Genomic DNA, 11,136 nt, shown 5'->3' on the forward strand with positions numbered 1-11,136 from the left:
TGGTTGTGATATTCGAGTTTTAAAAAGCAACCAAATAATTTGTGTGTAATAGTATTCGCCTCTCCACTTGAAGTCTCTGGGTCCGTTCTACTGTTATAATTACTGACATGTGACTTTTATTTTTCGAAATCGGGCCTCTGTTATTGTGAGCATGAGGTTTGATAGACCAGTGAATAATGGCGCTTCAATCACAAGAGATTAATTAAATGAATGTTTGATAGACAATAGGTGAACATGTGAATAATCTCAAGTGATTTATGAAAGTCATTATACTCAAGGAAATAGATAGGTCGCGATAAAATTTAAATTATGCAGCTATCGTGGGAAAATGGTATTATCTAGAGTTGTAGATTTTCGTGAGATCTGGTAAAGAGGCATCGGATGATATTTTTCTAGATGTTGTTCAGCAACATCGGATTAGCATATTTTGATTTTAATTTTAATCATAAGAAACTTGCGATATCTCCTACGGAAGTCTCTTAAAATTACGTGAAATAAAGAAATAATGCATCGTTATTTCAAGATGAAGATCTAATTGATATTTATCGAAGTAAGAATAAGTTTCACGAATGACCAATATTTTTTAGACTACTCGGAAAACAAAACTATAATCCATATGATTTTCTTTCAATTAAATTTCCTAGCAGTATTCTGCTTCATAGAATTAATCAAATCAAATTTGATCTGTTCCATAAAATGGATAAATACCGGGTGGCCCACCACAGACGAATTAAAAATCGAAAATTGTTGAGAAACTATCCGGTTCAGGTGTAGGAAAACCTGTATAAAAGAGTAGGCAATTTTTGTTTTTCATAAATTGCTATTAAAAAACTCCTCATTTTGAATTTTTCGCCATATTCCCGAATAGGGGCGTATCCAGGATTCGAGTTTGGTGGGGGGGGGGAGGCACAACCCCCTCCTCCTTTCCCATCTCTCCCAACCTAAAATTTTCCGTTCTAATTTGAAAAAAATACTTTTTTATGCTAATGTGCAGACATATTCAGGCTTTCTCTATTCTCAAGATGAAAAGAAAAAAAAGATGTGGAAAAAAACCGGTTATCGGTCATATAACATAAGTAATAACACGAAAATATAAAACAAAATATGTATAGTCGTATTCAGAAACGGGTCCAGATCTGCCAGATTCGAGTGGACTATTAGAATCCACTGACGTGAATTTTCGGGAATAGGTTTAAAAATCATTTAAAAATTTAGTGCAAGCGAGGAAGGAGTTTTTGGTCTTGGGAGGTGGCACGTGCCCCCTGTGCTCACCCCTAGATCCGCTACTGTTCTCGTAAATGGTGCTTCTAAGGTATAAAGTGATCTGAAGAAACTCATCATAATTTGAGCTTACAATTCCATTTTTGAGGTCAAATACAGGGTGTCACAATTAAAAAATTCAAATTTGGTCTATATATGTGTTTTAGAACATCCTGTATATATGAAGATAATTTTAAATTGTGCTTTTAAACCCTCTGCACACATTACAAAAATAATTTCAAAATATCTTCATTAACTCCCTGAAAATGAGCTCCGACGCCGAAAGGGGCCACCAGGTATATCTCAAGCGCTTCTGGGAAAAATATTGTTTCTTTTTACTCTTGCGGAAAGTGTTCTCCCCCACTGCTTGGCCGAACGACACGCGAAACGTCAGATTCAGATTAGAATTAATCAAATTGGATTTTCTATTGTTCACTCTTTTGTGAAGCACAAAATGAAAGAACATAATGGTAACGAGACTACCTTACGACATTCTGCCGTCGTTAAAACTTGGTATTTCGAAAATGATGATTATCGACATCGTAAAATTCTGAGAGAATTATACTTTTCATTTTTACTCCCTGTTTCTTGTAGTAAACACAATAATGAATAAAGACAAGGAAGTAAAAATCTACAATATAAGTACTAAAAATTCGGGAAAGTCAATCGAAAACCATTTTCTATATGAAAGGAAAAACGAATGTGAACTAAAAAATATGCATGCGGTGTTCGATTATTATTTGTCTTTGTTGAATAAATATGAGTGAGTATTAAAATGGAAACAATAATTCAGAAATATATAAAAATACCAGTGTGAAATTAGCAGCCACTCGAGATGTAGCCACTACTATGCAGAATTCATTCTAGTAGACCGTTTGAGCAGTGGCGACGGAGAGTTTTTTCTCGGGGACTTTACAAATGATTTGAGATAAAATCGAGAAATGAATAAAGGCTTTGAAAAAAGTGTGCTTTTTCTTTTAAGTTGAACATGTTAATCCGTGAGATTCTTCATTCGCAGAACTTGAAAGAGTGGAAAAACAGGAGCGGCTTCACGGGGGCAACGATCTGGAGAAACGCCCTCTCATCTCAAGAACTCACAACCAAACAACAACAAAACCTGGGAATTTCTCAATTTTCCATTTCCTAAAATTAAGTGGTTCATTTCGTACTTCAATAGAAACTCCATATAAATAAATAAATATTCATTGCCTTTGTCACTCGTTACATTTCACAAACAGAGCTGTGCGACATAACGGAAACGTGTTCTCATGGCCTAACTGTATTCACGTCTACATAGCTTGGCACACTATGAAAATATTTAACACATCTCTTCATTAGGCGAACTTGGATGATTCAATCAAGAAGTCGGAGGTATAATGTCTTGAGCATATTTACGCGAGTTCCAGTGCCCAAATTTCCTCGTCCTAATTCTGAACGCACCCAATTACCTATTTGTTTAATCGTCTGTGATATTCACTAGCTAGAAGATGGTGCTGAGGCAGAAATCAAGACGCAGATATAAAAAAGCATTAGAATCATTTTTCCTACTCACGTTCTGAAAATATTACTTTCCACACACAATGACGTTGAAAAGAGGCAATTTTACAAATGCATATGCGTGCATTTGCGTAAAAGGAATAGCAGCGTTTTTCCGCAGGCGAATATTGAAGAGTAGCCTCGATCATAACATTTTGACATGTCTCTATGCGTCAATAGTAAAATTCTAACTTATCTCTAAGGGCTGAGCACACAAAAAATTATTTACTTCTTGTCTTATGACAATACTCCATCAGCTTCCAGCTTTCAATTTCAAGCAACAGCAACTGCGTCCTAATTTTCAACCCCTGACCGTCAGTTAGCTGTACGTTAACAATAGTTGAACGTACTTTATTCAGTGTTGATTTAAATTAAAGTTTCAATGTCAGGCGTTTACTCCCTACAACCTATATCATGTCTCCATGCCCGAACTCAAGAATTTTTGATATACTTACCAAGACTATCACGAAAACTCTCCGTGAAAGTGTTTGATTTAACTCGGAAAATGGCTTTTCCGCACTCGACTGCTGGATCGAAACTTCTGTCTCTTGCTGAAAAGTATTACTTTCCACATTTGCTAGGAAAATAATTATTACATGTTGGACCACAAATGGGGAAATGACAGGATGCCTGAATATCCAAAGTTGATTCATCATCAACACGAGTCGTTTTTAAATATTTTTTATTGCCCAACCCCTCCCACCGAGCCTCCTATACTTGAACAAAATAATAGACGAACCCTGAATCCGCTTCTGTTCGGTTATATTATAGTTATATGTAGCTTCATCGAAACTGAGATTTTATAAAGAACATATTCACTCAAAAAAAGTCCATGCAGGTATACAAGGTGAGTCTTTGACTAGTACAAATATTTTAACAGTAGATTCTTGAAGTCAAAAGAAACCCTTTTTTTATATCCTTTTTTCCGATTCGGCCCTGATAAAAAGATATGTCCATATAAGTTTTCTTAATGAGCTGTGCCACCCCTGGAAAAACAAAATTACCTTCAGAATCAGAATATGTGACACTACACATCTGAGGATCAGTGGATCTTTCAAACATAATTACTTTTTAATTTTTGAATATCAAATTACACGAAAACGGCGCATTATACGAGAAAATATGAGGAATACTTTCATTTTAAAAAACGATCAAATATTCATAAGATGGCGTCGAACATATAGTTTCAAGAGTTGGGTTCTTTGAATTTTTGGTATTTTTATGGTTCGTAATGGTTTTAATGAAAAAACTGGAAGACGTGGGTGATATTTTGTGTTGTAAAAAGATTCAAGAAATAAATGGAAAACAATATTCTGAAATTTATTTCATTCGATAAAACAGTTTGTGAGATAGGACTAGAATAGCTATTTATGTAACAAGTACATAAATTAGGTCTTTATGGACGAGTCCAAAAGTTTATGGCAGAGCGAGCAAAGCGAGCGAGGCCAATAACTTGGGCGAGTCCATAAAGCCTAATTATGTACAAGTTGCATACAAAGCTTTATGTTCGACTGCAATGCAGAAATTTTATTTTCTGAAATGGCTTATCACTGAAAAACATTAAGTGTGCTTTTGATTATCTTACCTTAGTAACCAGCGAACCTTAGCAACCTTAGTAAACACAGTTGTTTACTTCCTTAATTTTGTGACAAACGTCACAATAATCCAAAAAAATGGATAGTGCTGGAGAAGAAAGCGTAGAAAATTTAGCCGTAAACGACAAAGAATCTCTCTTACCCATTAATTTTAAAAGTGCTTATAAAAATATGTACGCAGCCTATAACAAGTCGTGTAAAACGAAGGACATTGTAAAATCAACAGAATACAGTATTCTGGCTTATTCAATAGTGAATTGAAAGCTCACAAAAGTTCTTCGCTATGGACTACATAGATGAATCGGAGAGTACTAAAATAAGTTGTACCACCAGAATATTGGGCCAGGAAGTAGTTGATGATAGCATCAAGAGTATTGCAGATCGAAAAGTGTGCTTCCACTTCGAGCTCGACTTCCTCAGGCATGCATTTTTAGGATAACAAAAAATTTGTTTTTAATATTCACTACCACACTAATGCTTAGAAAAGTCATTCATAATTTTGTTTCAAAGTCAAAGTTCAATTTTTCTTCCTTGAATAAAGTGTTATTTGCATCTAGTAGTGTTGTCCAATAAAGTGGTGTCCAATAAAGTAGTCAATTATGGACACTAAACGAATTCATAAATAAAGTGTTTATGATTCAGTCGAACATAAATAATTTTTTTGTTTGCCTGTATCTTTTAAACCGAGCCGATTCGGAAAAAATGGTAGGGAAAAAAGTCTCTTTTGACCCCAATAATCTACTGTTGAAATATTATAATTGTTCGAGTCAAAGGTTCGCCCTGTATATCTCCTGATTTGGCCGATACATGATGAAAATAAAAAATTCATAATTAAACTAAAAACTGATGTTTACTGGGGTGAGTTAACACGCATCTAGCTATAAAGAACGATACCATCCTCAGGTGGGTATGGGTGGAGATAAACTTAACAACTTAGTTTACTTTCGCTTAACTGAAGATACTACCTATCCATCGGAGATTTCAACTGTAAATCCCCATTATGGAACAGCATAACAGAGAATAGAAATGGCAAAAAACTCAAGGATTTCGCCGAAAAACAAAATGCCATAGTTATTTGACCAGAGCTACCGATATATCTTGCTTTTGGAAGAGGAATACCAGATGTAATAGATATCGCGATATTGAAAAATATAACTCAAGAATTCTCGATTGAAACTTTGGAAGATGGAACCTCAAACCACAATCCCGTGGAATTGACAATTGGAGAAGAACCAAGAGAAAAACTGCTGGAAATGAGAGAATATACCAATTGGACTAAATGCAGCCATTTAATACAATCGGAAATAACAGAAATTCCAACAATAAGCACTCCAGACGATCTGGAATGTGCGGTTGATAAACTGGAAGAGATTATATTGAAAGCTTACGAAAAAAGCACAAGAAGGGTGAAGAGACCAGCACCAAGTCATCCGCATGGCGATACGCCTAAAGAAGTAAAAGATCTTATACAAGAAAATCGAAGACTCAGAAGAATATATAGGATGAACAAAAATGATCTAAATAGAAGGAACCTCAACCGACATAGCCAAGTTCTGAAAAATGCCCTGAAAGATCTAAGAACAAGCAGATGGAACAAAAGGGTTCAAGAACTGAATACAATAGATCATTCTGCATGGAGAATGCAAAAAAGCCTACGAGGAGAAAAGACTGAAATTCCACCCCTACACGGAGAAAGGGGAATGGCTTATACCAATACTGATAAGGCAGATGCATGGCGGACTCGATCGAACGAGAATCGAGAATAAATTACAGGATAGACGACGATAATGAATGTTTGGAAGAACTGGTTGAAGAAAGAAAACCAGCGACTGCTGAAATAGACAAGCCAACATCGCCAAATGAAATCAGGGAAATAATTAGAAGTTTGAAGAAGAGGAAAGCTCCCGGAAGCGATAAAATAACGAATGTTATGTTAAAGAAATTACCTAGAAAAGGTATAGCCGCTCTAACAAATATCGCGAATGGAATTATGAGGATAGAACACTACCCAGAGAACCATTCAAAGAGAAAAAGTTTCCACAAAACTACAGACCGATAAGTCTACTGTCGGCGTTAGGAAAAGTAGTAGAAAGAATTATCGCCACGAGGCTAAATGAGGAAACCAAAAATCTGGAACTAATACCACCAGAACAGTTCGGATTCAGAAGAGAGCATTCAACAGAACAACAATTATTAAGGCTCACAGAGTACATAACAGAGGGATTCCAAAATAAACAAGCTACAAGTCTTATTTTACTAGACGTCGCCAGAGCATTCGACAGAGTATGGCATGAAGGATTAATATATAAGATGAGATGTGCTGGATATTCGATCAAAATATGCAAGTTGATCAGGAATTATCTCAAAAATAGAAGATTTTTCGTAAAAGTGGGAGGAGACTGCTCCTCAACAAGAGATATAGAGGCTGGAGTACCCAAAGGATCAGTACTTGGGCCACTTCTGTACAACATATACATCCACGATATTCCGAAAAATCCAAGAACCATGCTAACATTATATGCTGACGACACAGGCATAGCAACTCGACACCGCAACCCAGAAGTAATAGAACGAGTTCTACAAGAGACGATTGACGAAACAAATGACTGGTGCATAAAGTGGAAAATCAAGCTCAATGGACAAAAGAGCCAAGCAATATTACTACAGAAGAGAAGACTGCGACCCACAACAAAACTGGATATTGACGGGGAAGAAATCGACTGGAAAAATGAAGCCAAATATTTAGGAATAACGCTTGACAAAGGACTTACCTGGAAAAGTCATATCAAACAAGCAATCGACAAAACGAAAGCAGCGATGACTCTATCCTCTGATAGGAAGAAGAAGCCACATGTCGAAAGAGACAAAATTGAAGATAATCAAAGCCGTTGCTAGGCCTCAACTGACTTATGGATCAGTTGCCTGGGGTTTCGCGGCAAAGAGCCATATCAAAAGAATTCAGGCCACTGAAAACAAGCTGCTACGATGTGAAATAGATGCACCTTAGTTTGTCAGGAATAGACAGATTTATAAGGACCTGAAATGGGAAACCATAACGGAATTCATGAACAGAAAAGCAGAGAAATTATTCGAAACAGCGAAAAACCATCCGAATCAAGAACTCAGGAGACTAGTGGATTACGACCCAGAGGAAGACAAAAGGAGAATGCGAATTTACCGAAGGAGACCAAGAGATCAATTAAAAAGAGATTAAAATAACAACAGAAACTTATTGAAAAATTCAATAAAGTGTTAATCCAATAGAGGATAAACACATAAATCCCAGCACGATAGTGTGCAAGAAGAAAACCGACCGAGAGATGAACGGTTTATGGGCAAATGCCCGGAACCAAAATTCAAGAAGCAGTTGAGTGTTTTTAGTGGGTCTCGAGCTCTGGAGAGTGAGAAACCCCACACTGTTCCCCCTCAGGAGATGAGGGTGGTTCGTCTGTCTTGCAGATATTCCCCCTGCTACACCAAAAAAAAAAAAAAAAAAACTATAGTGTTCTGAAAAACAGTGAGTAATATAATATAATATAACTCTAGATAACGTGAAGCACAATATAGAGTCGAGTGGGTAAAACTCAACGCATCAAAATGCATATCTTGGGTAAGTATTATTTTGAATTCATTTTAATGCACGACAATGCAAAACAGCATTGTGGTGTTGTAATATTGTTATTAACAATATTTGCTACATGCGGTTATCGTTAGATATCAACCTCATCCAAATATTGGTTAACAATTTGTTGACCAATCATCCAAACTCATCCAAATATTGGTTAACAATTTTTTATCCAACGACAAGAATGGTCTGCATGTAGCCAGGATCTGAATCCAATTGAGCTTCTCTGGAATGAAATTCAAAGAGACATTCGTATTCAATTGGGTGCAGTTATCTCCGGTAGAGGTGGGCATACGAAGTATGTATTGAAAAATGTCAATTATGTTCTTTTTGTTTCAAATTACTGTAGAATTCCAGGCTTTTATTTGAATACGTGTACAGAGTTTGTCTCTGAAGTGTATATTCAAAAGAAATCAAGATATCAGGGTGAAATAAAAACTGAAAGATCACCAAAAGGATGGTCTTTGTAGTAAACTGAGAGTGAACTCTACAAATTTCCCGAAACGTTCCACGGGATCTTAAGAAATTTGACTACAAATAGTGTCTGAGTATTTCGCAGAAGTGCCTCCGGTGGATAATTCGAGCTAATAGATAATATATGCAAAAATGAATTATCCCGTTCCAAATTGAATCAACTCAAAATAAAGAATAACCTACTAGAGATGAGCAACTCGAAATCTGCCCATCAAAGTGTTTTTTCATGGTGAATTGATTATATAGTTTATTCTCACATCATCTCAGATGCCTAACGGTCAAACTCGACTGTTAATAAATTGCAGTTATTCCGTTTATAATTCTGTATGAATACATCCTCGATAAGAGCTGTTTGAAAAAAAATTACGTTATCCGAAGGAGATGGACCTGGATTCTCGAAAATCTGTAGTATTTCCGAACTGATTCACGATTCAAAATGAACGAGGAAATTCCACACGTTTCGGAGAAGACTTTCACCAGCAATTGGGTCTTCGGTGGAAGCGGTTTCAATGGGGATTTCTTGCGACCCCAAAATGTTAGGAATTGGGCCATACCGACGCCAGCCACTTCGTTATTTCCCGTATAGAAGTTCTCTTTCACTGTGGCACGCCCGCTAGTGGTTTCCGATGATGATCATCTGTTACTCAAGCTTACCAGCAGTTCAACCTATTTTCTTCAAAACAAAACAAAAATCCTCATCATTCATTATGTCAAGCATTTGAAAGAGCTGTCTGATTTTCTATTGTATTTTCACTGCAGACTGAGAAAATTTTTCATGACCCGGTTAATTCAAAAATTTTTTGCATGATCCATATGTTCGAACTAGGTTTTTCCTTTCATAAGGCCCCCAGTTTAGGTTTAAGCAGAATTTAACGTCGAACTCGGCTTCGATCTGATCTGACCGGTACAATTGGGACTATGTTACTCACAAAAATTATAGAATGGTTACCTAATACAAGAATAAAACAAAAATATAAATCTTGGCCCCCGCAAATTGTAATTTTTCACTTTTTTGTATAGGAAATAGTTTTGTAACCAGTGGCGGTAGAGCTAAATGGAGGGGCCCACCCGCAGGATTTTAGCCGAAGGCTATGTTATTTATGATAAGTTTTTCTTGAAGTTTTTCAGACACTAATAATAAAGAAAAATTGATGAAAATTATATAGAGGGTGAGTCTTTGACTCGTACAAATATTTTTACACTAGTCTTGAGGTCATAAGAAGCACTTTTTTCCAATTCCATTTTTTCCGAATCGCCTCGGTGTAAAATATGAGGGCTGTTGAAAAACCACAAAAAAATATTATTTTCAGTTCTATCTCACAAACAATTTTATCGAATGAAATGAATTTTGGAATATAGTTTTTCATTATTGATGTTTCGAACACAGGATATTACCCACGTCTTCCAGTTTTCTCATTATGACCATTCAGTTCCATAAAAATACCCAACTCTTGAAACTGAGTTGGAAGCTATCTAATGAATATTTGAACTTTTTTCTTATATTTTTTTATATAATGCGCCGTTTTCGAGTAATCTGGTGCTCAAAACTCAAAAAGTATCTGTAAAATTTGAAAAATTGGGTACTTTGGCTGAATACAACTCTATTTGAAAGATCCACAGATGTGTAGTGTCACAGAAGTAGCTTGTTATTCTGAAGGTAATTTTGTTTTTCCAGAGTGGTACAAGCTCATTATGAAAACTTAAAATGTATATTTTTTTATCAGGGCCTGATCGGAAAAAATGGTTTAGGAAAAAAGTGTTACACTGACCTCAAGAATTTACTGTTGAAAGATTAGTATGTACGAGTCAAAGACTCATCGTTTGAGCCATTCCATTATACAGAATTTTTTTTTTCGAAAAACAAATTATTTCAACACCCCGCAGTTACTGGTTTTCTAGTGTCACTGAAGATATGAAAGAGAAAATTGCTCAGAAGCCTGAAAAATTCTGACATTATAAGAACGATCAATAATTAAATACAATAATACAAAGATCAGATTTAACAAAAAATATCAACATGCTGATTTCACAAAGGATTAATTTTTATTCTAATAACGGATATATCCGTTTCTAGCCCCCTATTCAATTCTCCGATCTGGTTCAAAAATTTTATGAAATTTAAAGAAGCCGCCCAATAAAATGATCATCAGGTGGAGTTTACAGAGAGTGCCGACAAGTTTGATGAACATAAAAACTCTTAAATAGGGGAGCTCAGGGAGTGATATGCTGGGAGTGGAAACTCTATACCTACGTTTTTTCAAATATAATTTGGCTAATTTCTCTATTTTTCGGGATTATTTGTAACCTTCATTGTTTACTATTGAATTTATATGTTTTGTTCATTATAATAATATCAGAAAAATATCGTGAATCGGCAAGTACCACCGAATAAAATTACGGGAGCCCTATTTACTACTTTTTCGTTTAGCTTGGGGGCTCCTTAAGTGCCGGGGCCACCCCTCGCCGCTGGGTCTGGGGGGCCTTCTGCTACGCCACTGTTTCTACGAGAATGTACCATGGAAAAATATTTTGTGCCCTTAGTAAAAAACACGTTTTTCAGTTTGAGCTGTAGATATGCTCATTGCAAATTTTCTATATGTCAAAGTTTTGTGTCAGTTTTGTACCGAAATTTACCCTGGGGGCTTG

The sequence above is a fragment of the Coccinella septempunctata genome, chromosome 3, assembly GCF_907165205.1.
Source record: "Coccinella septempunctata chromosome 3, icCocSept1.1, whole genome shotgun sequence".
Classification (NCBI taxonomy): domain Eukaryota; kingdom Metazoa; phylum Arthropoda; class Insecta; order Coleoptera; family Coccinellidae; genus Coccinella; species Coccinella septempunctata.